Genomic DNA, 23086 nt, shown 5'->3' on the forward strand with positions numbered 1-23086 from the left:
TCACATCCTCTAAACTACAAAAAATACACTTCCTGGCCAAACAGTGACGCACAAGTCTGACGTTTCCTCCGCAACTTTTAATTTCAAACCCCAAATTCCCCCAGCAGCCCCTCCTCCTTCCTGTCTCCTTTCATCTTTTCTCGCTCATTATAAATTTGTTAATATACGTTTTTCTAAATCCTTCACCATCACCCAGTGCTTTTCTTCTCCTCACACCCCCCTCCACTCCCACTCCTTGAAAGCTGGAAATCAGGACAGTTCAGCAGCGGAGGGGTTAAGCTGAACCCGGCCTTGTGATTGGCTGCCGGCCGGCGGTCTAAACCAGCCTACAGAAAGAGGTAACCAGGCAACCTCAGAGAGGGAGAGAGAGGGAGAGGAAAGAAGAGGGGGCAGAGGAGCGAGGAGGAGAAAAAAAACGCGCTGAAAGAAGCCTGACATAGTTTTGTGGGGATTGTGGAAAAAGATGTAACGAAGCTTGCAAGCGCTCTCCCCGGGATGGAAAACTGGATTACTCTCCCTGCTGAAACACACTGTGGATGTCTGAATAAACCAGGAGGAGATACACGGGAATGAATGGATTCTAAAGCCTTTTCACAAAATGGGAACTAACTGTGCTCATTTTCGCTGTAGTGCAAAGGTAAGTGCGCCAATGCAAACAGGCTGAACGGATGCAGCACAAGTGGCACAGCTCGTCCCGGTCCCGTGCGCGGTGGGGGCCACAAAGTGTGTACTTGTACATCGGTGTGTGGTAGTTAGTGTTTTAGGATGTGAGAGGAGCCTGTGGATTCAGTGTGCTTCTCTGCTCCTATCACTGCAATGAATTATCTAGTGCTGCTGCTGCTGCTGGTGGTGCATCGGGATTTTAGTGTGTGCGCGCGTCTGTGTGTGTGTGTGTGTGTGTGTGTTGGGCGGGTGTAGGGGGGAGTGACCCCCTCATAGAAACACAGTGGTCAGGGGCTGTGTGTGTTTGTTAGTGGTGTTAGGCGGGAGGTTTGCTGCATTTGGCATCTGTGTCCCCAGCGTGTGTAGTTGTTACAGTGCGCCCTTCTCTCGGAGCAGATGATGCGTAATTGCTTTCTATAAAGTGATAAAAGCGGTGCAAGTTTTTCATTCCTGCACATCTGAGAAATATCTGCTGTTGAACGTGCACGTCAATGTGCGTCCCCTTGTTATGTGCGCGTTTTCCTGCTCTTTTACCCCCAGTGAAAAAAATCTAAGGGACTGGGGAAGCCTGTCTTTGGCACTCCATGGTGACTTTATAGTAACCTTATTATGCTTCTGCAGTACAGTGTGTTTTATGACCCTGTTTGCACTTACCCTTATGATTTTATTCATTTTTTACAAGTGCATAATCACATATTACTCACTTTATTCCATGTTCTTTTATAGACTGATGCTTTCAACCCCTCCTGTTGTTAAATTAATGTTCCCAATGTGTGGGGTTTTGTCCACTTTGGAGGGTTGACTCGCAGTGGGAGTTAAGTGAAATGAAGTGTAACGCCTAGGTTACACTGGTGTTGAAGTGCTAGTGCAGAAATGTAGTCAATGGTGTGTAGGTTATAGCCGGTTCACAGTCACTGGGTTTTGGTTGATGGAGGAAGGGAGAGAGGCGGAAGGGGGGAGCTGAATGGGCGACCCGGTCAGTTTGCTTTGGGGGGGCCCGGGCTCCGCTGCAGCTAAAAGCCGCATTAATCATGAAGCTGGTGTGCTCTGCAGACCCTCACTCTCTCCTCTCTTCCTCCCCTCCTCCATGCACACAACCTGCATCAGCTTTATATATGTAGGCTAGCAGGGGTGTATGTGGCTGGTGTGTAAGTGTGAAGAGGTTGTATCCTGTCTGCATGTGTGAAATGAGACTGGATTTGCAATAAAATCTCTACTCAGTGGGGATTTATTAGGTTTAAAATCAGTGTGTCACTCACAAGCATGCCAGGTGCACCCAACCACCTGCATGTGTGTGTGCATTTACACAACAACCGCTCTTTTATTCTGAGCTCCTGTCAGTTTACTTGAGTGTTTCCCATTTGTGATCCACGAGCTTCATGTGATCCTTTGCAGGTGGTCCCTTAGTCTTTACAGCTTGCCACTTTATGCAGACATTTACATAGTGTTAGGTGAATTTTTGGTTCAGCATAAAACTTTTCTGAGTAAAGAGGAGGCTTTCCAGACGTCAGAGGTACACCGTGTCTCCAACTCAGGAACAAACTCAGAGTTACAAGCTTACTTTTTCAAGAACAGACACTTCTATGGCCGATATCCTCAACATTCAGCAGCTCACAAAACAACCTGGAGTGATAAATAGAAATACAAGAAAGAGGAAAACTGTATTTTGATATCTCTATATATAGCTAAATTATCCTGCATGTCAGATAACACATGCAGTTCTTATTCTACCACATCTGTGTTTCTTGGGAAGAAAAAATGAACTTCAGGCGCTCATGCGTGCAGCAGCGACACATGCACTTGAATAAAGTTAAGCCTTTATGCAAAAAACATGGCTGCTTACATTAAAACACGACCGGTTTCAACCCTGAGGTCTTCATCAGGGTGCAAAAGCGTGGACAGGAGTCAAGCAAAACATTTATAAGCTTGTCAGTTTACTATCAGATTTAGATTTTATACATTAAACACTGACATCATAAAATATGATGCACCTCCACTGGATAATTCTATCCTAAAAGTACTCATTAGACCACCTTCGTCTTTAAAATACTTCTTAAACAGTACAAACAGGGGACCACCCTTCATAATGAGTATTTGTAAGTACATTTCACAGCTGTCACTTGTTTTCTTTTAGCTGTGAAAGCAGAAATTTGAATGCAGGACATTTTATTTTCACTTTGTTAATTGTACATTGTAGTCCCTCTGCTGTAACCAAGGTTAAGGATTTGAATACTTTTTCCACTCCTGCCAAACAGACCTCTTACTTCTGCCTGTATGGGCCCAGCAGGCGACTCCAGGGCGTCATAGTAACCCACAGAGTATTGTGTGGAAACTCTCAAAGAAAACCCTGTTGAAGGCTCTCTTTCTCCCTCTTTCAATTCTCATCTCCATCTGCTCCGTCTACAGTCTCAGGCTCCCTTTTTTTTTTCGTACCCATTCTCTGTTACTTTCCACTACCCAGCCTGCTTCTTGCAATTTATTTTGCCAATGCAGCATAGTAGGTCTTGTGTCTGTGCACTGTATAATGGTCAACAAGGCAGTCTGAATGGATGTTGGGCTCAGTCTTAAACAGAAAAGATCTCCTTTAAGCTGTGTAGTTTTGACATGGGGAACTGTTTGGAACCCGGAGCTTACTGTTCAGGTTCCTAAAGCTTTTTACAGCTTTTGCAGGAGGAAGCTTGTAACTGTGAATTTGTTTCTGAGTGGGAGACATGATGTACCTCTGATATCTTGAAAGCCTTCTTTTTATTAAGAAGAGTTTTATGCAGCACACAAACTCACCTGACACCATGTTAATGTCAGCTTAAAGCTGTAAAAGAAAGCACCATCTACAAAGAACTACATCAAGCTTAAGATGTTAAACTGTGTTCTGTACAGTTTGAACTACTGTACTTTAAAGTAAGGGTGGTCATTGAGCACACTGAAGTGTAGTTGCCTTTGGGATACCAGAGCCACTGAAAACCAGTTGACCTGAGCCCAATTGGGTCCAGTTCCAACTTTCTAGCCAAGTCGAAATGAACTTTCATTGGTCCCACCAATACTGAGAAACAACACAGTGTGTTTTTATCAGCCAGGGAGAATGTAGTCTGACTAACATGATGTCAACTGTGGTTATAGGCCTGCCACTTCTACATGCTAACATTTCACAAAGGTATTGTTGCTGCATCCCAGGCTTAGCGCTGAGAGTTGTTCCAATACCGATACTTGTATCGGAAATGCCTTCGACACTGCCTAAAATGCTGGATTGGGTATTGACAAGTATGCAAGTTCATACACGATCTGATACCACATGGTTTATTTATTATTAATAAACTTTGAAGTAGTTTCACACCTGAATAAAACAGCAGTTTTTGTATAAAAAAAGTTCTTCGTTGCTCTAAAACCACAGCAAGTTGCGCTGTGCAGCTACTGGCATTTACTGTTTTAGAGCTGTGAAGAAGAACTTTTTTCTGGTGTTACTTCATCAATATTTTACACAGGATAAAAGAAAGTTCGATGGCATTCATTCTCTCCATGTATCAGTTTATGTTTTACAAAGGGTTTAAACTGAACAATGCCTCACAACAATGATAGCAATCATTTCACATCAACATAAGTAGTGAACAGCTGTTTAATTGTTTCTTTTTTAAGTGTTTAGCCAGGTTTGAAGTGTTTCCTCTTTTGGTCTGGAAACTTTGGAGGCACCGTTTGCACACCAGTTTTTGCGAGTTTATAATTACTCCGCTTTCAACGACCTCAGATGTAAAATATCCACACACGACTCCTACTACCTGACTTTCCGACAAGTTGAGGTGTTGTGGCTCCAGCAGCACTTGTGGAAGCCATTGTTTCTAGTAAAGTCGATGGAGAACAGGCGTTCTTCTTTGGCGCTCGTCCTCGGCACAGACTGATGTGCGTATACTGCCCCCGTCAGTTCTGACAGGAATCGACACGGCCCGCTGAGGGCAAAGTTGTATCCAGAACTTACGGTTCCAAAAAATAAATAGGTACCGACATATTTTTTGGATGTTGGCATTGATGGGGACTTGAGCCTGTGACCCTCCACCTCCCAATCCAGGTCCCTATAGACTGAGCTACTGCCGCCCTATACACCCAGAGTAGTGTTGTCTCCTATACCAGAATGATAATGGGTGCCTCTAGACCTTTCTGTAGTGCTGACACAGTGCTGTGAAGATGGCCTTCCTTCATTAGACGAGGAAGAATTTGACAAATCACTGCCTTGCAGCGCTGTGACAACCAAAATGTTGAAATAACATGTATTAGTGGAATTCCTCCCATAACCTGTTTACCCCATAGAGTGGTGTTGTAATCTTATTCACATTGCTGCCTACTTTGCTGTGGCACCTCAGTGACACTTGTTGCTATGGATACAATTCAATGCCACAATAAACTGATGGACTATTCAAGTTACCTACTCGACTCCACGCAGGCGGTGTCTCAGCGGCACTGCTTTATCCTTTATCAACAGTGATGAAAACAATGAACAGGCAGCTGCAGTGGAATAAAACTTGTGCATGAATATAAACATTCACCAAGTTCCCCTTCTGAAGTTGATTGGACTGTACATTTTTTCTCACTTTATCTAACTTGACAACAGCAACACAACTCCACATTCAGATTAATTTTCCTTTGGAACATTTCTGACAAAGGTTCATTGCTCTTGGGTCCATTTTGTACAGCTTTGCCTTTAAATGGACAGTTGCATTAGGTGGATGTCAACGGCACTTTTTAGGGCAGCTATATTATTTTTTGTATCAGTGAAACCTCCCATGAGGTGATAAATCCAACTCATGTTTGACTTTCTGATCAGCACTGTGCACTTTTAAGGCCCAGACACACCAAACAGACATCAAAGAATCAGTGGCATCAAAGGCCAACTGTTGCATTGCCTCACGTCGCCTGTTTCCTGGCCAAAAAGTTGCTCATGAAAACACAGCAAAGACCACAGCAATTGCCAGCTAGCACATACATTCTGTGCCTGCGTGAGAGGACATAACCCTTCATGTGAGCAGACAGAAGTAGTCTGTATTTATCATTCAAAAAGGGACACTGGAAAACGGATAGGTAGGATTCAAGATGCTAGTTAGCCAGTTAGCACATGAATGACACAACCCGATGTTGGTTGAACAACCGATATTCACCTTGTGTTGGCAAACAATAACACAATTAAGAAACCTTTCTGCTAAAGAGCTCAATGTGTAAAGAAAAATAGTTTTGCGTAATAGGCGACAAAATGACAGGTTTTTCGGACGCCCCTTGACTTTAGCCGTTTTTTTGCTTTTCTAACTTCCGTTTCTCTTCTTGTGTGCTGAACTGAACTGCCAGTCAGAGTGAATGCATTCACAGACGGGCTCTTCAACAAGCTGAATCAGCCAAAAAAAGGTTGACCGTGTCCGACAAGTGCCAAAGGTACGGGACACACTGCAAAAATTAGGGTGACAGACGCTTAATGACTGTCCCATGTTGACCATCAGCCGACTGTCTGCTTGGTTAGGGTTGCCTTACAGCAAGAAGGTTTCTGTTTTCAAGGGTGGGGGGGCCCCTCTGTGTGGAGTCTGCATGTTCTCCCTGTGTCAGCGTGGGTTTCCTCCAGGTGCTCCAGCTTCCTCCCACAGTCCAAAGACATGCAGGTTAATTGGTGACTCTAAATTGTCCGTAGGTGTGAATGTGAGTGTGAATGGTTGTCTGTCTCTATGTGTCAGCCCTGTGATAGTCTGGTGACCTGTCCAGGGTGAACCCTGCCTCTCACCCAATGTCAGCTGGGGTGGGCTCCAGCCCCCGGCTCAGACCTTTTGTATGCTACATTTCCTGCCCTCACCTCTGTAAGTTAAGTCCAGTGCACTGGGGGGCGTCTCAGCACATCTCTGACTCAGGACCAGGGTTATATTCTCCTCGGTATGAGCTACAGATGCTGCAAAGAACTCTATCTTACTTAAATGTATGTCAAAGGCAGAATTCTCATGCAAAAAAAAGAAATTCCAGTGAAATGTATTCGTTCTTAGCTGAGGCATTTTAACCAGGTTGAAACATGTTAAATATTGGTATTTTTTTTAAGTAGGGGGTTCCACTGTTACAGAGAAAGGAAGGAGGGAGAATTGACTGACTCTTGGCTGGCTGCCCTTCCCATTGATCCACATCCTGTGTGTCTGTGCGTGTGTGTGACATTCTCTCAGATATAATTGGCATCGGGAATATCTTTACAGCCCACTGGGAGTATGTGTGTATATATGTACCCTATTTCCTGGCCTTTATTCACTGTAAGGCAAATGGAATGTGCGTTTGTGATACCATGCAAATCAGCATCCATCACACAGACACACACACAAACCTTGAGACACCACGTGTGCACAGAACTATCATTACCACCAATCACTATTACTTATTGAATACCAACAGGCACACTAAAGCACAATACACGCACACATATACACACACAACCCCACAGAAGGGCTGTGAGAGAGCAGAGCAGTCCATCCAGAGGTGCAGATCGAGCTGCCAGCTAATCTGCCTCTGCAGTCTGTAATCTGTAATCTTCTTAAAAACACTCGCAATCTGTCCACACCACTGGGATTAGCATCTGCAGACACAACAACAGCGCGCACACACAAAAACACACACTTTTTGCTGCCTTTACGTTTGACCGCGAAAAGACTGCTGCGTGGGTTTGCTGTGCTCTGCTTTTGCAGGCCAACTTCTCATCTTTAGACGGCACTGTGACTGTGAAATAGAATTAGCAGATAAACAGAAGGAAATGCTGCACAGTTTGCTCATTTGCAGGCCACTTCACCTACAGTATTAGGTCTAGGTTATGTAAAGTGTGTGCAACACTATGCAGGAATTGGATGATAGTGGTTAAATGGGGATTGATAAAATTGTACTGACACCAGTGCCATTATTGATTCTGCTTATCGGTTCAGTTCTTTATTGATTCCTGATCAATTTTCAATGTGAGGAAAAACAGTAGGCCTACACAGGTTTCAGCATCAATGCAACAGTTATATTTTAAACTGTTTTGTTTTCTCAGAGTCTGAACACAGTGTAGATGAAATGCAAGAATATTTGTACAGCATTCGTCCTTATTTAGGTTTGGACGTGCTGCTCAGTTGGGAAGCAGAGGCCGTCATATTAGAGTGTCAAATACATTTAATTCCTGGAATATAAGATGGTATTGTAGAAAGATGTTTTGGCATATTACTGCGCTTCCTGCCCTTACTTAAAATGATCATTTTACCGATCGTCTATCTTCTTGAAATGTAGCCAAGCTTTGGACCGTTCTTATCTCCAGCATGACTCCTCCTTGTTGCAATTTTCTAGCAGAGTAGATGCATTAGTTTGATGTCACTGTTTTACAATGCACATCTGTCAGAAAAACATGACGGCATTAAAAAAAGAAATTGATAAATTCGGCTGCATATGATTCTCTACTGGAACAGGGTCTCAATTCAATTCAATTCAGTTTTATTTATAAAGCCCAATATCACAAATCACAATTTGCCTCACAGGGCAATTGCCATCCCTAAGTGTGTGGGCAGATTGGGTTTAAGTCCAAGATGGTCCAAAAGACTTTACAGTGATCTTCATAAACTACATGGATATATTTTTATATTTACAATAGACTATAATAGACTGCTGCTTGAAGTTTTTCGCTACAAAAATAATGGACGTAGCTACTAGGGCTGCCAAAAGCACCATGAAATTGAGTTTGAATATTTTCGAATTAATTTAGTAGAGTTTGAATAATATTCAAATTTATTATTATTATTTTTTTTTTTTTACATAGAACACAAAAAATAAGATGCTTATTGCTGATGCAATATGAACGTGACACTCGGATGAAAACACCTGTTCTGACCTCACTGAAGTGCCAGGTATGACCAACTTCTGCCTCGCTATCTGAGCAATGTTTGCATACTTCAGTGCGTAGTTTTCCACCACAAGAGTGGATCCTGGTCGGCTCGTAGTGGTGTCTCATTCTGGTAACGTTTCATCTCTTCTTCAAATAGGGTAGGCAGGGAGGCAGCAGGTGCAACCTGAACAGGTCACACATCGCGGACAGCGCAGTGGGTGGTGTTGGCGCAGCGGGCTTCTCCGTCGGCGCCTCTCCCTCCGTTGCTGTGTCCCTCTCTGGCCTGGCTTGTGCGCGAGCCATCTCCGCCCAAATGGGATTAGCCGTGATATACAACATTATTGATAGTATTAATTAATTATTAATGATATTCGAATTATCAAATTTAGGTTCGAACTTATAAAAAATATATATATTCCAATATATTTCGAACTTCAAATGTTTTTTTGACAGCCCTAGTAGCTACTGTAACGTCACCCCTTGGTTTGTGGACCTCTGTTTTGGAGCCTCGAATTTTGGCCATCGCTATCTTTTTGGAGCCAGAAGTGACCACATTTGGAGGAGAGGCTGAAGCTGTGGACGAGTGGATCTGACTCAGTGACTGCTGTCACACACAGCAGCTCCACCCTTAAATATGGGTAACTTTTTGCCTTAATAAAATGTGAAGGGGTGAGTTGTATAAAAATTCACCTGTACAGATGTCACGAATGTTAATATTAGCTACAGAGACCAAAACTGTTTTTGTACCAGGCTGTAAACATGTTAATTTCTGCTGTAAAGTTGTGCATTTTAACATGAGGGTCTAGGGTTGACTCGCTTCTGGAGCCACCCTCAAGTGGCCATTATAGGAACTACAGTTTTTGGCACTGCCTCGTTGGCTTCATTTTTCAACCTCTGAGGTTTCTGCTCGTCTGAAAGACTGGAAATGAACAACCATGATAACTGCTTTATTTTTTCATGCACATCCAGCTTCTTTCTAGCCCTTTGCTTCTCTGAGCATAATCGCCCCTCCACATCTTTACCCTCGCAGTGTCCTTTCTGTGTTTTCTCAATCTCTGTCTTTGGTTCTTCATCTCTCGCCTGTTCCTGCTCTCTCTGTTTTTCTTAGCGCTGCTCTCTCTCTCTCTCTCTCTGTCTTTCTCTCTTTCTCTCCCTCCATCTCTGCCTGTAGTGTAGCTTCGGGGATCCTCTTGTTTCAGATGAGATGTTGATTATGGAACTGAGACTCTTGAGTTCGTCCTTTTTTCCTGCTCACATTCACACCACCATTAGTATTTCACATCATCATTATCACATTTTCTTCCATTTTCTCTTACACACTGCACTGCTGTACACGTTTGGTCCTCTGCTCATTTCTTTCTCCAGTGAGCGCCACTTTGGGGTGAAATCGCAAAGGTGTTCACTTTGTTAATGAGTTTTCACAGCAAACAAAAGCACTTTAGAGTGGGAGGTAAAGACACACACATACAGAGGCATGTGCCACACTGGAGGAGTCACAGCACATTAACACTTCAATTAATTGAACGCCTTACATACTCATTTCCCCAGAAGTCAAGATCCCTGACCACCCCTCCCTTCAAACCTCTCTCTCTCTCACACACACGCACACACACACACACACACACACAGCAGTGATGTATGGTGCCCTGTGTTGTGCCTCAGCAGACCCCAGCAGTATTACATGCTCCTTGTGACATTTTAGGTGCTGGAGAGAATGCGGGCAAACAAAGCATCATAAATTACATTTTAATTTGTGTTCCCTGCCTTTCATCCAGCATGTACAAAGGAGCGGAGATGCCTGGTTTTGTACCATATTCTTTATTCAAGGAATACAATAGATAATGAATGCATACAGCACGGGAGGGAGACAGGGAGTGGGCTCTCAGGTTTGCTGGGGGGTTTGTTAGCTACACTTCCCTGTGGAACGGCTCCACTGACTTCCACACTCACTGTGAGACTGCAACAAAGTTAGAGAAAGAAATAGACAGAGACGGGAATGGAAAGATGTTTTCCTTAGAGGATTTCCTCTTTATATTTCTCCCCCTCTTTCTTTCTCTCTTTGTCTCTCTCGCTTTCTCTCCATCTGTGCTTTTCTGTGGCTGCTCACTAATGAATTTTTAACCATCCCATGATTCTCCCCTTTGTCTCTCCCTTACTCTCTCTGTTTGTAAAGATTAGCCACAATTCAATATCCATCATTAGCTCTTGTCTTCACTGCACCTAATTCACAGTTAGGTTTCATGGTATGGGAACTTACTGCGTGACAGGAGCTTTGCATGTGGGAGTGACATAGCCTGTCTGACCCTATCTCGCTTTGAAAGACAAGGTGCTGGTAACCTAATTCAATTCTTCATAGGGGATGTTAGGGTTGCCTTGTGTGCCAGACATCTGTTAAAGCAGATGAAACAGGGGAGGAGGAGGGGTTGTGAGTCTGGCATATGTATCCAGGACAGAAGAGCAGTCCCCGGGCCGGAACCACATCCCGAGCTGCCTCCCTGGAGCATCTGGTGCCCGGCTCGTACAGCACTCGCCGGGCTCAGAGGAGCGGGTAGACGCCCAGATGCTGCTGCATTCAGCCTGCTGAGCTCACACTCTCTGATGTGCGCTGTCACACTTAGATACGCTCATGCATGACATACATACACCTCCGCACGCATTTTCACACAGCTACAAACTTGTGTGTTTCTGCTCACGGCTCTCAGCACTTCAGTGTCGCACTCAGGCACTTTTGTGATCACAGAATAGAGTTTTATGTGGTTTCATGGGTCATGAAATCTGCTCAACCCATAAACCAAGTTAAGTTTCAATTAAGGTAGAAACATAAAAATGATCAAAATGGGATTTGTTTTTTTTTTTTCTTTTCATGCAGCATTAAAGCAAAATTTGAAAAACTCTGAGACTTCAGTTTTTACTGTGCAGGTAGAGCACATTTTGCAACTGCATTAAAAATACCAATCCAAAACAAAAGTGATAAATTCTGCTGTTTTTCTTTACACCTCTGCAAACAGTTTTTATGGACAAACTCACGGACAAAATGTTTATTTATGAGGAAAATGAACTGAGGCGTAAAAGAGAAGGAGCTCAGAGGAGGTCAAGGCTGAGGTGAGGAATAACTGAAGCTCCTCAATGTCAATGGTGCTGCTGAGCTGTGATTGGCCATTTCACTGCTCGGCCTCGGCCATTTGTCCTCCACGCTGAGTCGTCAACACTCACACACAAGAACACACACTTGTGCACATGTAAAAACTTGGACACACACTGCTACTGTCTTTGCCCATCACACTACCTCCCACTGTGCACCTTGCACACACACAAACACACTCTCACACACTCTTTCAGCCCTCCTCACTGTGCCATGCATTTGGAGAGGTGAGGGAAGCAGATTGAATGCAGTCTATAGGCCACATTTTGGACCTGCTGTGCAGAGGTCAGTTGCCTTGACTGCCACAGTCACCACTGAGAGAGAGTGGCCAGGTTCTGAATGGACAAGCCTAATGCATTTTAAACTAGTTTGCACTCAGTAGAGAGTATGTTATACCAACAGTGATTTTTAAATATTCACCAAATGTTACTCATTTCCTCTGTGCCCCTTTGCAAACTATTGCATTTCACCTCTTGAGACAGACACATTGTCACATTGTGAACTGGCACGTAAGACATACATTCTGGCCACTTTGACACACTTAAGCCATTACATTTTTGCCACATCATAAAGGCTGCCTTCGTACCAATGCACAAGGATTTGGAGCTCTGCAGAGAGGATATACACAGTTTGAACTGGAAAACAGCTTTTCAGCGCCAACTTGTGGTTTAATTGGACCGTTATCAGGCTGGTTGTGCTCATATTGCCAAAGGAAAGCAAAGTTTGTTAATGTTGTGGGAACTTCCCCAGAATTATGAGGACTTTTATGAGAGATCACACAAACCGTCACAGCACTACAGGCAAGTGCCGCTAATCAATGACCCGTAATTCCTTTCCCCTCAGTTGGGCTGGGTGCTTGATACCTTTAAGGTATTGATCAATAACCCAGTACCAAGTAGTGCTAAAGCTTCTACAGTCAAACAATTCCTGCATTTGATCCATTTTCTACCTCAATGACATTGGCTCATCATTAGTATTGGCTGATATTGGCTTTAAATGAAATATCGTAATCAGCCAACGTGCAAATAATACCGGTGCGCATCCATATTGGCCAATATCGGCTTTAAAATGAAAACTACAGTCGGCCAGCATGCTTTTTCTGTGCAGAAAATGTCTCATCTGCTGGTGGGCCATCACAATTAGAGCATGCATGCACAATATGATGTTAATTCCACGACAGAAGAGACTTGATATCACTAAAATTAGGTGGGGGAAAAGTGGATATATTGATATTGTTATCGGCCAAATGAGTTGTTACATATCGCATAAATTGGATATCAGATATCAGCAAAAACTCCATTATCGTGCATCCATATTTTTGCTTGCTGCCAATGACCACAAGAATTCTGTGACTTAATGCAACATGTGATTGGCCCACTGCCGCAGCTACGACCCATGCTAGTGAGGTGAAGTTGAGTGCAGTGTATTTGATGGAGTTGGCAGTTCAGTGTGCAAAGATTCCACCGAGATATTTGAAAGTAGGGTTTTGCAATGAGTCAATATTATATCAATATTGTGTCATAAGACAAGATATCATCTTAGTGTGCTGTCTTTTCATGGTTTTAAAGGCTTCAACACATCTACAGTTTTCATGAGACTACAAATAGACAGAATGACACACATGAATAAATAAACAGATCTCCATAGATGAGAGTATATCCAGTAAGATTCATTCATTCATTCATCTTCTAACCGCTTCATCCTATTGAGGGTCGCGGGGGGGCTGGAGCCTATCCCAGCTGACATCGGGCGAGAGGCAGGGTACACCCTGGACAGGTCGCCAGACTATCGCAGGGCTGACACATAGAGACAAACAACCATTCACGCTCACATTCACACCTACGGACAATTTAGAGTTATCAATTAACCTAGTCCCCAATCTGCATGTCTTTGGACTGTGGGAGGAAGCCGGAGTGCCCGGAGAGAACCCACGCTGACACGGGGAGAACATGCAAACTCCGCACAGAAGGGCTCCCACACCCGGGATCGAACCGGCAACCCTCTTGCTGTGAGGCGACAGTGCTAACCACCACATCACTGTGCCGCCCCTATCCAGTAAGATCCATAAGCAATAATCCACTTATATAATCACTACCACAGAAAACATTTTTCATTTGGAACACATCTTTTGTTTAATTTTTAATAGTCACTTTTACATTTAGTACTTTGGCCAGCTGTTGCAGTATGTTCTTAATCGGTTCAGGAATGGCTGAGTTGATGACTCACTGCTGCAGCTTTAGTGGAATTTTTCTTTATATATTTTGTGTTCATCCACGGAACAACCAGGTACACACAGTTTTACTAATACATTTATATGTAATGTTGTTAATGCTTCTCACACACACAATCAACGCCCTCCTAATGACCCAACATATATCCCTCCAGTGGCAGTATTTTCATTTTTTCCACATCTAAATGTTGTTTACTGGCAGTTGTGTAAGAGGATTTGACCCGCAGACACATAAATACACATTAGGAATAAAGATAAAATGAATCGGTCCTCACTTAACTGCTGGGAATTTTCAGCTCGCATCAGCCCAGAGCTAGTTAGCATGGCTTTGTGCTTCAGATTGAGCTGTAGAAGTGGAGCTTTAGCACTAGTAAGGATGTACTTATTAGACAAGCATTTAGAGAAAATAAAATACAGCTGTGCCATTTATTTTATGAAAGCCTAAAGTAGCTTAAAGCTGCATTAAGCAATTTTCAACTTGTGGTGGGTAAAAGACCCCAAAACAAACGTCACAGTAAGGAGCTTGGATAATGTATCAGCTTATCAAGTTCTTACGGCTAAGCCCGTAGTTGTTAGCAAACAATTGCCCACTTAATCCAGCAGAACCAGCGCAACATGAATATCCCATTAGAATCCACATTCTCTCCACCTGTTCAGTGCAAGTCTAATATTTACTGGTATTTTGTTCCTGGTGTGACTCACTACATGCTGAGATTAAGTGGGTGTCTCTCTTGCTGCTTTGTTCCTTCGGCTCGCCACCAGTTCACACTGATCTAGACAGTGAAAAGGCAACGTATCATGAGGTTTGGCAGTCTGGCGTTTGAAATGTCTGTATGGTCACTGGGCTGCATTTTTATAAACTTTGACAATCTGGTCACATCACTACCTTTTCCTCTCCTTGCTGTTCGTCTACTCATACAACTGAAGTTACATTGAGTAATGACTAATACTGGTCTGTTTTTGCAACTTCAGCATTAGAGATTCAAATGTTTATTACAACTTCAGTAATATCTGCTGTCTTAATTCAACACGCAGTTCTGGTCTGCTACTCACTGGAGCAGCTCCAGTCTCTTATTCGTGATGTGTAACCAATCAGATACTGCTGTGGGCCAAACTTCAGCCCTTTTTAAATCGGAATTATGCAAATTTGCAGGAAAGCCCAATCAGTCTTTTTTCAGCATTGGCAGTATAAAAACAAAATCGGGGAGTGCAGCAAAATGCCACCTGCCTACTTTTGTTTATACAGAATGTGCCTTTTTCGGGGCAATGGGGGGCGTGAGCAAGTAACAAAACGTGTAGCTCAGCGTGTGACGTAAACAGTGACGTGGGAGGGAAGCCGCGGCTGGTCAGTCCTTCAGTGATTCTCTCATAAGTCGGTCCGTCCTTCACCGTCCCCGTCATCTGACGGTTAATGGCCTCTTCGTTTGCGAGGACAAGCAGGGCGCGCAATTCCTTGTCTCCTCGTTCTTTTTAAACCAAAAAGGTTCTGCCAATATGTCTACCCTACGAGGCGGAAAATTGGGCACCTCGGATCAACTCGCCAATCCGGCTCTGTGTGTCTAAACGCTTGCAGCTTGCCGGCAAAACGGCCCAACATTTGCCGAAACTCTGGCAGTGTAAAAGAGGCTATAGAGTGTGACTGCAGACAGAGGGGCTGCAGCCAATTTAGCGCATTTTTCTATATTTACTTATTTAACGATAGCATCATGTGGCTGCAGATTGCGATGATGTGGTTATTGGTTGTTAATTTATATGAAGTGGATTTGGTGAGTTCGACTCAGTGAGCTAAATGTGGCTGTAATTTGTGTGAAACTGCAGAATGTGGTGTTAATTCTTAGTGGGATTAGTTGTATAGTCATTATATTATTTAGTGTCAACATGAACAATGTTGCCTTAAATATCTTTAGCATACAAACCAGGCACTGGACTCGGTTAATGCCAAATCTAGCAGATAGGCATTACCAATGAAAATGGATTGAAAGTGCATTCAGCAGATTTAAAGACCCAGCAGTCTTCTGTGTCCATATGTGTGTGTGTGTGTGTGTGTGTGTGTGTGTGTGTGTGTGTGTGTGTGGTCAGCCTCTCAGTCAGGGGTCTTCTTTAAGGACGAATGGAGGATTCAATCACCTGCTCTCAGGTCATTTGTGCTCCTTGATCGAGTTCCACTGAGCATCCACTAGACTGACACACTCGACTGGGCTGCTGGAGTCGCACACTCTGACACACACACACACACACACACACACACACACACACATATATAGGAAGAGAGCGAGAGGGAGTCAAATGATGAAGGGGACATTCAACTGAAGGGTAAATTATTTTTTTCATTATAAAAGTGCTTTTGATGGCCCCCTTACCCTTAGGCCATGACCTGTCTCGCCCTCTTTTTTGCTCTCCGTCGCGTCTCCTTCACACTTACACACACACACATGCGTGCACACACACTTCCCCTACATTCTATATCTGAGCATTAAGATAGGCAGCCTTCAATTAGCTGGATATGCTTTCAGATAACGACTCCTGTCTATCCATAGCAGTCTGAGGGCTGATGAGGATGATAAGTAATTTTGGGAATGAGGGTGTTAAAGGACCACCCATTCAACCATGGAGCCATGCTCACTATGTGTGTGTGTGTGTGTGTGTGTGTGTGTGCGCGTGTGTGTGTGTGTGCACATAAAGCTGGATTAATGGGATAGGCAAGATCTAAGAGCTGCAAGATTAAATGACTGTGAACTGATTTGATGGTTTCAATCACACACATCCATAATAGCCATGCCTGCAGCTGACAGAAATATTTGGCGGGGGCTTATTTTGAAGTTGATAATATGATGTGGATGAGTGGACTTCCATATTTGGCGTGTGTGTGATTTCAAATGGCACACATGCTTATTTCGGCACTGTGCAGCCTCACATTGCCTCAGTCTTACGAGGCAGCTGGTAAGAGCAGCTGTACTGTAAAAGAGATACTTCTAAAGTGAGCTTCATTTATCTTTCCTTCCCATATTTTCCCATGTGACGCTACGAATGTAAGTAGGCAGAGCAGGCATGGAAAGACTGTTCTCTTCAGCATGGAGCCTATCTGTAAGGAGTGTGTGCTTTAAGCAACTTTTTCACGTCATAAAGCAGCAAAGTGCCACAGCAGCCATTACGGAAAGCCTGCGTCCTTCTGGGCAAAAGAAAGAAAAATTAAAAGTGACATAAAAAGTAAGGTGAGAAGAAAAAGGCTCTATCTGAGGCATGTGTTTAAAATGGAGCCATCCAGAGAGGGAAATAAATAGGGAAAGGAGTGAATGACAGAGGGAGGAATAAAGACGGAGCAGCAGGAAGTGAAAGACGGAGGGAAGTGAGGTGAGAAATGGTTGTGATTGCCTGGTGTGCCTCACTGAGTTCTGCTGTTATTAGTCATACTACCTGCTGCTGTGATCTGCCCAACTCACCTCACCCGCCCCCCGCCTGCACCCTGCCACCTGTCGTGTGCATGTGCCCTCATGCGTTTGTGTGGATGTCTAATGGGTTTTAGAGCTGGCGATGAGTCCACTGTCTCACCTTTCCCAATCCCCCCCACCACCACCACCACCACCGCCACCCCCCACTCTGGAGACTCTCCACTCGCCTGGAGAAAACATACTCTTACCTTGGCCTTTGCTGTAAATCGCCCCTCAAATGAGTTCTCACTGTGATCCCCTCACGCTGCCTTGGACCAGAGCTCTCTTGAGAGAACAACTTAATGATCCCGAGTCTGATAAACGGAGGCCCGGGGAATGAATGGAAATGTGCACTGAGGGGAATGTTTGAAGCCTATATTGTCTATCAGGTGGCCTTACCCGAGAGTGGACCTCTTCACCAGAGTGGATTGACCTCCGCAATTTATTACCTACACCACTGACATCCATCAGATCTCAGCCCTCAGGGACACGCACGCAATAATAATATCACAGCAGCCCTATACTCGCCATATGACTGTCTGCCCGTCGCTGTGGCAGCCTGTAGGGTTTATTAAATGACTGACTGGATGGTGCAGTGGCTTCCTCTATGGTTTCTATACAACATACTGCCTCCCTCTGTGAACTTTAGGTGAATGATTTGTTTTATGCTTGGGTACTCTGGCTGTATGTTGGCAGTAAGACTGGCAATACAATCCTGTAGCCCCATCTCCATCACTAGTCTGATCCTTCTTCTTCCTTCTCATCTCTTTCAACCGTTCCTTCCTGTCAGGGTGTTAGAAGCTTCACACTTCATCATATAGGTGGTGGCAGTTTTACATGTTGGTCTTGTGTTTGAGTAAAGGCCCATTTATGCTCCCTCTACGTACGAAAATGTATACGTCCGTTTCAAACGATGTTACCATCACTGCCCACATACTTCCATGCATCCTTTACGTTGGCATGGATGTTAACCAATATATCCACCAGGGGGCAGCCCAGAGTCAAAAGTTTATGACAACAACAAACTCAAAAACAAACATGGCGACTGTGGAGGAGATACTGATAATGTACCTCTTGCATAAAAGACAGAAACAGAGGGACCCCAGTCAGAGGGCGCGAGGCTCGGCCCTGGGAGCGGGGGTATGTGCGGGGCCGGGAGTGCGGGTTCTGCGGAGAGGGAGGCCTCTGTGTTTGAGACGGGAGCGGGCGGCGGGAGGTCGGACGCTCCCAGAGAGGGGAGAGGAAGAAATATAACAAAATAAGATAAAATAGGAAAAACCTGTCTCCCTCTTTGATTTTATTTTCAGCGTAAAATAGGAAAAACCTGTCTCCCTCTTTGATTTTATTTTCAGCGTTTAAGGCGAAAAAGTTCCGCCATTGTTATTTCTTCTTCGTGTCTCACTAGAGCTACGTATCGGGTAGTGACAGCAACACTGCCCCCACGGTTTCCGGTGGTACTGCTCTGTTTGGCCCGTATCCGTAAGCTTTATGGAAACGTGCAGAAATACGGACGAAGTGAACGCGGAGCACGGACAGAAGGCTCCGTCCGTATCCGGATCCGTATTTAACGTTGAGCATAAATGGGCCTTAAGACTCACTTTTCCATGGGAATCACAACAGTAATCTTACCCAGTCACATCTCTGCAACACCTTCAGCATGGCTTTAGTTGGTCCTGAATGGTGTCACATTAATATAAATGCTACAGCAGCACAAGGTGTATAAACCAAGAAATGCTGCAGATGAGCCAATTCTAAGTTCTGATGAAATGTTTGTCGTGTCAGATCACTCTGTAACACTAAGTTTTTGCAATTTCCTCCTTTGCAATGCAGGGCAATAGGGGGAAAAATAATAATTTGAAATCCACAATAATCCTCAGACAGTCTACTTAAATGTGCTACTCACAGTATGATTAGCAAAATGCTTCTCATACAACATGCGAGCAAACAGGAGTTAAATCAGAGTCACAGACTATTTCTGTCTAATAAATAATGAAATTGATGAGAACATTTATTAGATGATACGGTTGAGCTGATCGATGATGCCGTCATCCATCGCCCATGGCCGTCAGTCATTGACCACTTAGCCCAACAGCGTGATTTAAAAGCGAGTGAGTGAGTGGGGCGGAGCTGGGTGGAGAGTGTGAGAGAGGAGAGATGTTCATTGGTATGCGTCATGTAATGCAACTTGACCCTATATCAATATAAACGGTGTTGTCTAAATGTATATCGTGCTTCAAAATATATCGATATATTGTACATAGTCGTTACATCGCCCAGCCCTAACACACACCTTGAAGAGCACTGCTGCAGTCACTTCTAATTGTCCCCCCAAACAACAATGTCATCGTCCAACAGGATGTTTCACTGTGGACATGCTCATTTGCCAGTTTGGTAGACTTCACCCAATCCTACTATAGAAACCTATAATGAAAACTGGGGGTTGGCATCCCATCAGTGGAGCAGCCTGTAAAACAACTGAGAACATGTTTCCTTCATGTCCTTATTTTATTATGAAGCTGCCACTGCCAAAACAGTCTTCTCATGGAATGGTCTGCATCTATATCGCACTTTTACCCAAAGTTCTTTACAACTTGCCTCTCATTCACGTAGTTACACAAGCGTTCACACATAAGTCGGGTTTCCATCCACTTATTTTTATTCGCATTTTCAACAATTGCAAAAAAAAACTTGAATGGAAACACCAGAAATTCGAAATAAGGCCAAAATATGGCAAAAAAGTTTTTACACTTGAGCTGTGTTCGAAACCGTCCACTCACTCACTCACTCACTCACTCACTCACTCACTATTCCCTATTTTGTGTTTACTATATAGTGCACTACATGGGGAACGACTGAACAAGATTTCGGACACTAATTGAAATTATCTGAACGTCGTTGCATCAGTAGCTGCGCCGCATACTGCTGTGACGCAAGTGGACGCGCTGAGCATCATGTAAACAAACCGTGCGCTTTGAGGATGATCGAACTGTATGGTGGTTGTACTTTTTGTCAATAAATTGTTGAAATGCCAATGGTGTGGACGTTTGGTTTTGTCAGCTATGGTTGTGTGTCTGCATTGTGAGCTGTAATAGCCCACGATAGTGCACGAGCTACAAGCTACCNATGAGAGCTCTCGCAATAGCCAAGAAGTTCCCAAGGAATCTCTCCATCTCGTCGTAGTCATGGATGAGCCGGTAGTTGTTTACATCAGTTGTGGACATGAGACGCTCTCAATGACGTCAGGTGTTCTTTTGCATTATTATTTTTATTTTTCACGAGAAGCGCCACCTTCTGCTCGACCTGTTGACTCCCAACGTGCATAAATTCTCATTTTCTTTTGCGCGTTTTCACAAAATTCGCTTAAAATTTGTGATGCATTTGGATGGAAACCCAGTTATAGATGGTAGCGAGCTACAATGCGTGGCACTGGTCTAATGATTAGTGGCAATCGGGGTTCAATGTCTTGCTCAAGGACACTTCAATGTGTAGACAAGTGAGGCCAGGGGCTGAACCGCCAACCCTGCATTGTACCTGCTGAGCCACGGCTGAGCCATTACCAATCATTTGCATAACGGAGACTTATGTTATGAAGCCCTAAGCCCATTACTTTAATTGATGTATGGACCCAGCTATGTTATAGACTCCATGCCTGATAAAGGCTCTATTGTGAGGTGTGGCTGTGAGTGATGATGTGTTTGTGTCGTAAGGTGTGTGTAGCCATCCCGTGGAGTGTGTTATGACTGGGCCAGGGGAGTTCTCAGGGGTATAGCTGTAAATTAAGACAACAGCAGAGATGGGAGGGATGGAGGATAGGAGGAACACTTCCAGGTGTTACAGAGCGTTTAATCACTCACCTGTGAGACTAATGAGATGAGCCGGCAGGCCACACACACACATACACACCTATATATGCCCACACGTACATGCACGCTCATACGCTGGTGGGACTAATTACCCAAACTCCACCACGGTGAACACAGCACGGCTGGTAAAAGCTCCAAACACACATACAAATACGCGACAGCTTGCTGCTGCCTCCCCAACTCATTACACCGCTCATCTCCAGCTCCTCTCCTCATCCCGTCGCCATCTGAAGGAGACACGGAGGGAGAGGAGACGAGAAAGGGAGCAGAGTGGTAGCTAGTAGGTCAGGAGGCAGATAGGCAGAGGCAGCTATTCTCCATGCAGGCTGTGGCTGCAGGCAGCGCTACAGGTAACAAACACATCAGTCACATACACAGCGCACCTGTTACTGTACAGATGGCAAGCCCTGGGAGAGAGGCAGGCAGAGCAATGAAGAAAGATGAGCCATCAGACAGAGAGGGAAACACAGAGGAGAAGAGACAAAGAGAAGGGAGGAATGATATTTTTCACAGAGAGATTGTTAAAGGAGATCGAAGCAGGGGAGATCCGGAGGGGGCTGGTGGTGTGGGGTCAGGGGGGGCTCCACCTGTTTGTGTAACGCCATGGTAACAAGGGAGTAGGACTGAGGGGAAGATGGAGGGAGGAGGCAGGAGGAGGAAGAAAGGGAGGGATTTCCTCACCTGTGTCCTCTGCCTGCAGCAGATAGTCCTGTGTAATCTAGTGAGTCTCTCTCCAAGTTCTATGTATATCATTACACATGCACACTCACATCTGCATCTTTTTTTATCTCTTTTCTTTTTATCTCTTTTTTTTTTGTTCAACCTCACATAAGAAATAATCCTCTTCATTACCTGCACCCTCATCAAAGACACTGTAACATTCTCCAAAGCTCTTTTTGCACTTGAGATCTGCCATTATAATTTTTTCCTCTATAATCATAGAATAAAGGGTTTTAGTGTGTGTGTGTGTGTGTGTGTGTGTGTGTGTGTGTGTGTGTGTGTGTGTGTGAGGGAGCGTGTGTGCATGTGGTTGTGCCCCCAGCTACATATCTTAATCTCCTGTCTATTAGCATATTCAGAGTTCTCCTTTAGCTGGTGGAGGCATCTGATAGGCTAATTTCACAGCCCCGCTGGCCTTCATCTTGCTCCAGGAAGTGAAGAGGATGATGTGTCTTGGGAATAAGATGAGAAGAGAAAAGAAGTGCTCCAGCCTGCTCTGTCTCACTCGCTCTCTCAACAGACCCAGCTGAATTCTGAATGAGCTAAAGGTAGTCTGGAAAATCTAAAGATTAATTTTGACAAAAGTAAACTCTTTGGGTTGTGCTGTTATTGGTATAATTTTAGTTCCTATTTTGGGCTGTTGGTTAACTCTGTTCCTGAGCGATCTCTAATTGAAGGAACAGTGTGTAGGATGTAGTGGCATCTAGCGGTGAGGATCGGGGGTTGCAGAGTGCAACCAGCTGAAACTTCTTCCATGTGCCGGAGGCAAAGGTAAAGTGAGTCGTTCAACAATCCGAAGATCATCCATTCGATCTCTGGCTCCTCCAGCATGTCCAAGTATCCTTGGGCAAGATACCAAACCCCAACTTGCTCCTGATGGCTGTTCCATTGGTGTGTGAGTGCATGTGAATGGTTACTGAGAAGCAGGAGGTACCTTGTATGGCAGCCTCAGCCACCAGTGTGTGAATGTGTGAATGGGACATGTAGTGTTAAGGCCCTGACACACCAAGCCGACAGCTGGCTGTCGACCAAAGTCGAGCCGTCAGTGAGCGTCTGTCGTCCTACTTTTTGCGGTGTGTCCTGCACCGTCGGCAGCTTTTCGGCAGATTGAGCATGTTGAATCGGCGGCGGAGCTTGTCGGTGAGAGAGATCACTCTGATTGGCTGTTCAGGTTTTATTTCCTCACCCCTGTAG

The 23086-nt window shown here is 44.4% G+C and overlaps 1 protein-coding gene across 9 annotated transcripts in view; it reads left to right on the plus strand.

Annotated features, from left to right (window-relative positions):
- Nucleotides 1–360: 360 nt before the first annotated feature.
- Nucleotides 361–23086, plus strand: part of dab1a (DAB adaptor protein 1a) — a 121975-nt gene continuing 99249 nt past the window's right edge. For all 9 annotated transcript variants that reach the window (XM_050054138.1, XM_050054140.1, XM_050054143.1 and 6 more), the window contains exon 1: nt 361–637. The gene's annotated coding sequence lies outside the window, so the exon portion shown is untranslated. The remainder of the gene's footprint in view (nt 638–23086) is intronic.

Source organism: Epinephelus moara, chromosome 10 (assembly GCF_006386435.1).
Source record: "Epinephelus moara isolate mb chromosome 10, YSFRI_EMoa_1.0, whole genome shotgun sequence".
Lineage (NCBI taxonomy): Eukaryota > Metazoa > Chordata > Actinopteri > Perciformes > Serranidae > Epinephelus > Epinephelus moara.